Genomic DNA, 7,538 nt, shown 5'->3' on the forward strand with positions numbered 1-7,538 from the left:
CTACTACAGTCCCCACGGTACTTTGCTCCTCTGTTACCATTTTCCAGCCGGAGGAAAAAGATAAAAGCTCACAGTATAAAAACTTGCAGATCACGAGACCTTGTCCCTTTTTTCCGCCGTCTCTCGTCTTGGCAGCACCTCGCTCTCCGGCCGTGTTATCGTCGGTAGTAGAGTAAGGCCTACCTTGATTTTGGGACATTCTCTCTCTCTGTATTGGATTTATCAGCTTAAATTGTAATTATATTGTATTATAGTATATTGTTTTGCATTCCGATATTTTATTTAGTAAATTAGTTTGTTTCTCCTCAGATTGTTGCTGCTGTTCTTTGCTCTCAGGGCCATCTCCCTACCCTTTTCCCCTTTCCCCTTTTTCCCGGGACGTGGGCCCGTGGGTCCCCCGTCCCCTTCGTCACGGAATCGGGCCTAATGCCCATAAACCGTTGACACTCAGAGATTACACATGCTTTTTACATGTATTTGTATTTTCTGTGGTTTTGTGTGCATTTATTTCAGATACAACACCTCATGCTTTGGATTCCCTCCCACTTAAATAACTAAGAAGTTCTACTTAGAAACTGGCATATGTCAAGAGCCATTGTTCAGTTGTCCTCCTTATTTTGGGTAGCTTTTGGTGATTGCTTTCTGTTATACAGTCCTTGCTTATAGTGTGAAGATTCTACTCGTTTTATAATGCTGTAAATAGGACTCAAAACAAGTCCTTTTACGATATCCTCAGCCTCTGATTTTAGAGTCACAACAATTTGAATTATTTTTTCATTGAATTGATCTATGCTATGTTTTGCATATTTTTCACTGGTTTCCTAACATCATGCCTCTGTCTGTCCACATGTCTATCTTGGCACAGTGCTGCATGAATGGTAATTACATGGCTGATGACTGAGTTGGAAGATGTCTAGAATGAGTCTGTAACTGCCCTTAAAAGACAATACAAATACACACATCCAAAGACCAGCTCCTCCAAGGGTCTACAGAAATATGTGTAACTGACCCTGAAATTCAGTAAGCTTTCTACATGTGTTGAGGTTATCTAAACAAAGAGCTCTTAGGGTATAACCCCTTGACTTCTCCACCCCTAGCATTTTTTAGGATTGACAGATACTAGCAATTGCACAATCCGAGATAACAAGCCATGTCCCAGAGCAATTACTCTCCTAACATGCATCCCATTGGCACCTACCACCCTTTGGATCAGCAAAAGAAAGAGCCTAGCTGCTTGCATAGGCATGTACCCAATTCTCCCTGACTAAGTGGATTACACTCTTGTTGGCTGAACAGGGTGGCCAAGAAGACTTCCAGTTAGCTAGTATTCACACAGCTTGTGAAACTGTGTCACCATTGAATCTGACCTAAAAAAAAAAGGTCTTCAGACAGGTTGCCAGACTCTGCTCTTGCCAAGGTTTGGGTTTTGTTTCCATTCTACTTTGAAGAAATGCAATGTGAGGACAAGAAAACAGAGAGAAGGTTCAAAAACTGTTTACGAAAACAGAATTAAAAGTCCTGCACAAAAGAAGCTGGCTGAGAAGATTTCAGGATAGAGGAGCAAGAGGGCGGGCAAAGCCAGTGCTGCAGTGAGAAGAGAAAGGGAGGGACTGCTTGGAAGGGTGTGGAACTAATGTTGGAAAAGCAGGTTTGGTGACAGCTGTAGTTCGGGTCCATTTGTCTCTCTGAGATGTGTTCTGGGATCTGAATAAGTCACCTCTGATTCAGCAGAAGAGTGTGAGCCTGTTGTATGCACCAATATCTGGGCAGGCCTAGAGAGATGCAAATTTAAACTTGGTAGACCAGGAAATGAAGGAGCAAACAAATGCAAATATATTCATCTGAAAATCAGGTTGGGTAGTGCCAGGTAGGGACTGACTGGGTGGGGAAGGGAGACTGCGTGAGTTGAGGGAAGGCTGGAAAGCCCAGCTGTCTCAAAGGCAAGTCCAACAGGGATGCAGGGTCTGTCCTGACATACAGCTCAGAGCAGGGACATGTGTTATATTATACCTGTCATATATGTAATGGCATCAGAGAATGGAAAATAGCAAAGATCTTTTTATGGTTTGTTTGTTTTTTTTCCCTATTTTCCATCTCAGGAAACCTCTTGCTTCAGGAAAACTGCTTATTTCCTGATAAGCAGTACTAGGCAGGCCATTTTACTTCTTTTGAACTCTGTTTCTTTACCTGAGAGAGAAGAATAATGACATTTATTTCCTTTCAAAAGGATTTGGAATTTTAGAGTGAAAGGGGAAGATACCAATGTCCAACTACAACGGTATTCCAGCTGCACGTATGTGTGGTTGTTGGAATTTCTTGAAATAGCCAGCCTAAATTCAGCCTTTTTAAATTGAAAAAATAATCTAAAAAATTAAAAATCTCAACAGGCAACGAAGGAAAGGATTCAGAGTTTCTCATTGCCCAGTCTTGTTTCTTTACCGTATGCTGGTGAGTCACAGACTTCTGAGAACCAGGAAACAAGGAGCTAAGGCACATCAGTACACCTGAACTCTGCCCTGTTTGAGCAGTGATTCAGTCTTCCCACACCAAATGTAAGCGTGACACACGATTCCCGAAACAGAGTACCTCAGAGCTGCAGCACAGCTCCCTGCTGAAGGAAACTCGTGTGCGGGTGTGTGATATTGAATGAGGAACCCTGCGCATATGTGGTACTGCAACACAGAGACCCAACTCCCTGATGCAGCCCCTGATATGTTTTTTCTTTGTCCTCTTTCACAGTGAACTTGAGCACCAGTAGGATCAGATACAGACATAGACTTTCACTTGCCCGCCACAAAGACTACCCTCACGCAGTGTCTATAGCCAAAGGAGTTAGGGATACTGCCACTGGTAGTGGTCTGAACAGTAAAATATAAATGCTGGACTATCTCCTATATGCATGCTATTCCTTTGACCACATGCAGTACCACTGCCATCCTCCAAGATCACTTGAACTTGTCACTATTCTGGAATGACTGGAATGATATGAGATACCCACAAGGCAAACTTAACATCATGTTAACTGAGCTCTTTGTCAGCAAATTTTGGTGTTAATCCATTCATGGCTATCAAAGTAAAAAGCCTGCTAGGGCTGTCAAGTCCTGCATCTCAGCAGAGTTCTGAACAGGTGCAGCTTTTTACCCAGGAAATGGGTGAGGTTAAATAAAACTGAGTGGTGCACAGTCTAAAACCTTCATATCCATTAGGGATGTTTCAAAAAAAGCCCCACTCCAATAAAAAGCAACAGCAAAAGACCTCCAGTATTTTTATCAGAGATAGGAAAAAGAAAAAAAAACAAAAAACAGAAATAGGTCAGGAGAAGGGAAGGAGAACAGGAGGGAGAAGAAAGGAAAGGCTTTATGAAGAACATCCCTTCTTAGCAGAAATGTATCCATGAGATACATTTTCAAGTGCACATCAACAGTGTCCCAGGCGTCAGCCATCAGGTTTCCATGCTCATCCTTTCATATTTCAGGAACCCATGTGCTTATGCATGCATATGTACTTTAGCCTCTCTCCTTAATTGTGGGCCAGTTTTGGTTAAGCACTATACAACAAACAGAAAGATAGCCTTTAAAGTAAGGAGCGTATGCCTTAACGAGAAAGTGTCACATATGTGTGCAGACAGAATCCTGGGGGTGGGCAAGAAGCTATGAGTCAGTATTGCTCAAGAGGATAAGCAGTTGTATTATGCACCAGCAGTGTAACCCCAAAGCATTTTTGTAGGCTTTACAGGAAAATAGCTTTGCAGAGGAGTCTGGAGGAGGATGGTGAGATGGTTCTGCAGTATTTATGGTAAGCTCGTCCCACATGGGAAGGGGAGCTGGGAGAAATGCAGAGCTACTTAACATGTGGACAGTGAAAACTGGCACTATTGCTTGGTGACACGGTGACTTGCCTCTTCAGAACAAATATAGGAAATAGAGTATTTCATGTATGAGTGCTTGGGCTTGAGCTCCTCACACCTGGAGCAGTTCTGTCTGAAGAAATGGTTATCCAACTACAGAATCCCTTTTTGCAAATATATCTGGATGGATATTATGTATCTCATGTCTTAGCTGGTCATTTATGTAGGTCTTAAAGGATTTGTGCAGTACTTTATGTAAATGCCATAATACCTTGTTGATTACTGTGGGCCTTTGTGAGATACTCCATGCAGAAGCAGAACAGGTGTCTTCTGCCCCATGCAGATCATCTTGCCAGTGAGTCTTCCATCTGTTCCTTTGCACCCAGAGCTTTCACTTCCATTATTTACAATGTGTTTTTCCATGAGATGCAGTGTGAACATCTGCTTATTCATTTCTTAAATTTTGTACTTTCCAGTGCTTGCATGGGCACTCAGATTATGAGAACTCCAGCACAAAATCTGTTAGAACATTTTGGCAGGCGCTGTTCTGCTTGTTCTTTAACACGTCCCAGCTAATAAAACAAGCCTGTTATGAAAATTTTCATGTATAATTAGGTACCTTGTTTTCAAATGGCAGTTCACCACTCTGAAAGAACCAGCATGTCACACATTTCTGGGGTGCCTGCCTTGTTTGTCACCTGTGGTGGGCAATCTTACCATGGATACGAACTTTGGAACTGGCCCTCAAAGAGTGCCAGGGGATTTACAGGTCTCCTGAGGCCAAGAACTTTAGAAATATCTGGTTACTTATTCATTAAGTGGGTTTTTGCATTGCATGGTGGCTTGAAGCCAAATCACAAAAATTTTTCTCCATGTGCGTTTCCACTGTATGAGCCAAAGGTTTTGCCAGAGTATTTCTGTTTGCAGAGGAAGACACCTCTCCTGGTAACTGCCAGCAACAGTACCAGGACCATCTGCATCTGAGAAACAGATCGTTATTCTGGGGATAACTTGTAGCAAAAAAATTGCAATTCTCATACAATTATAACTTGTATTCCAAGGTTAAATCACTTTGATCCTTGTTATCTGTGCTTTAGATCCCACACACTCCTGCCCATAGAGAACATCACTAATCACTGCTTGAGAGGAACACACATGCATAGCGTGATCCAAAATTAATTTATATGAATTTATATTAAGTATGATCTTTTGTAATCATCATTTGCCTTGCTTTATTGCATAAATGGTACGCTGGCAATAACTAACGCTATTAATATATTCTTAAGTAGTTCTGATGCACTCCAAAGTATAAACCCAGTTGCAGTTTATGTATCTCATTCAGTTTACTTTCTCATTCTGATAGTAATAGGCATTTTGCTGCTCTCAGACCACTGCAACCTACAGCTAGCATGCATTAGTGACTCTTTGTAAAAAGATGGAAAGAGAAACCAAAGCTCTCGATTCTTTTGGTAAAACCAAGCACAGAACGTTTTAAGGCTACTGCTGTTGATTTCAAAGGAAGCAAAACTGGGCTTGGTCCGTGGTGAAGAATGTAAAGTAGAAAGAAACCATCCTGGAAATAACTCACAGTAAGAGATAAAGATTTGGTCTTAAATTATACTCTGGTTTTTTGGCTCTAGGTCTACTATTATTATACTCAGCATTGCTAGGTAATGGAGATGTCAAATGTTTCCACTGAATCTTCTCTTCAATTATGCCAGCAGAGAATAACATGGTTCATATAACGTAGTCATGGTGAATTTATTTGATTTACTCAGATTTTGAGGTTATCTATCTGAATAAAAGCAAGTGTCAGACTATCAGTACCCAGTAGACCCAGTGATTTCTCTAAAGATTGAATAGGTGTGAATGAGGGCACAGCTTATTCTAGAGGAATGTAAGGAAAGGGATGTATGCATTCTAAAAGATGGCACATTTTCAGCCTCAATGGAAAAGGAATGAGTGTAGAGGTTTATAACTTATCTGACTTACAAAATAAAAGGAAAACAGCAGCATGATGTTAAAAAGGAGCTTAGAAGACATGCTACCAAATATTAAGTTAAAAACTGAGCAACCAAAATGGCATCCTTTTTGGAAAAACTGGGCAAAAATAACTTTTTTTAAATTCTCCATGCAGTAACACCATCACTGATCATTACAGAGATAATGAGATGGTGGAACGCTGATAAGACTTCCTGAAAGCATCTGTATCCGTAACAGTCCTTTTCTTTATCAAGTTAATGCTCTGGGCATTAACTAATTAGAACATTGTTTCGTCCAACATTTTTCAGTTTCCTATCTACAGTGGAAAAATCTATCCAAATAGTTACAATTACTGACAACAAACATCATCACTAACTATAAGGCAAAGGCAGTGAGAAATGATGGATACCTTTATGCATACGTATGATTACATTTTTATAAAGTCAAAACAGAGAGCAGCCATGTAGAGAACCTTGGTATTTCTGAACCACGCGTAGAGAGCCTCTAGTATTTCTCAACTACATGTGCACAGCAGCCACAACCCACGAGGCCTCTCTCTGCATGCAGCTGACATGAGGAAGGTGCTCACTTGTGGCACATCAGTGCTTCAGCTACCTCTGGGGACTTCTTTCCATGCGACCTCACAAAGGCTGCAGCAGGGACTTCGATGGCAGGTGGCCTGTTCTCTCCAGAGAGCCTCAGAGCCCAAAGCAGGAACTTTGAATCGTAGAGTCATTTGAATTGGAAAGGACCCTTAAAGGCCATCTAGTTCAACTGCCCTGCAATGAACAGGGACATCTACAGCTAGGTCAGGTAGCTCAGAGCCCCGTCCAGCCTGACCTTGATTGTCTCCATGGATGGGGGCATCCATCACTGCTCTGGGCAACCTGTCCCTGTGCTTCACTGCCCTTATTGTAAAAAACTTTTTCCTTATATACAGTGTAAACGTCTCTTCTAGTTTGAAACCATTTCCCCTTGCCCTGTCACAACAGACCCCGCTAATGCCTATCCCCTTCTTTCTTATAACCCTCCTTTAGATACTGAATGGATGGCCTGGCTGCCTTGATTCCTCTGGAAGTGACCCAAAGTGAGGGGGCTGTGTGGCACAGCTGCCTCATGGGTAACCCACAGAGTTCTCAGTGTGGACATTCTTGACCTGACTACCTCATGGAAACCCCGTTCCTCGCTCCAGGGAATTCTATGAAGCCCAGCGTGAGGATTTTTGTGGTGCGACCACCTCACGCAGACTCTTCTCTCCAAGTGACCCCCAAGAGCCCAGAACAAGGCTCCCAGCCCCGCGTTCCCCCAACGGCCAGGGCACGGCGGGGGCTGCGCAGCCGGGAGGTCAGACCCGGAGAGACCCCGCCAGGTGAGCGGGCCGGGACGTGCGGCCGTGCCCTCGCGGTCCCCGGTCTCGCCGCCGGCGGGCAGGGCCGGGCGGCTCCGGTCGTGAGTCAGTGCGAGGGGCGGGGAGCGCGGCGCGGCCGCGCCGTGTGCGAGCGAGCGAGCGAGCGCGGCTCTGCCGGGCGGAGGCGGGGGCAGCGTGTCCGGCCCAGACCCCTCCTCCCGCCTTCCTCCGCCCGCCCGCTCCCTGCGCGCCTCTCCCGGGGACGCGGGAGACGCCGTCGCCGGGCCAGGGGCCTGGATCGCGCCGGGCCTGTCCCCTCCCTCCTCCGGCCCCGCCGCCCGCTCACCGCCCCGCCGCGGG

Source organism: Numida meleagris, chromosome 2 (assembly GCF_002078875.1).
Source record: "Numida meleagris isolate 19003 breed g44 Domestic line chromosome 2, NumMel1.0, whole genome shotgun sequence".
NCBI lineage: Eukaryota > Metazoa > Chordata > Aves > Galliformes > Numididae > Numida > Numida meleagris.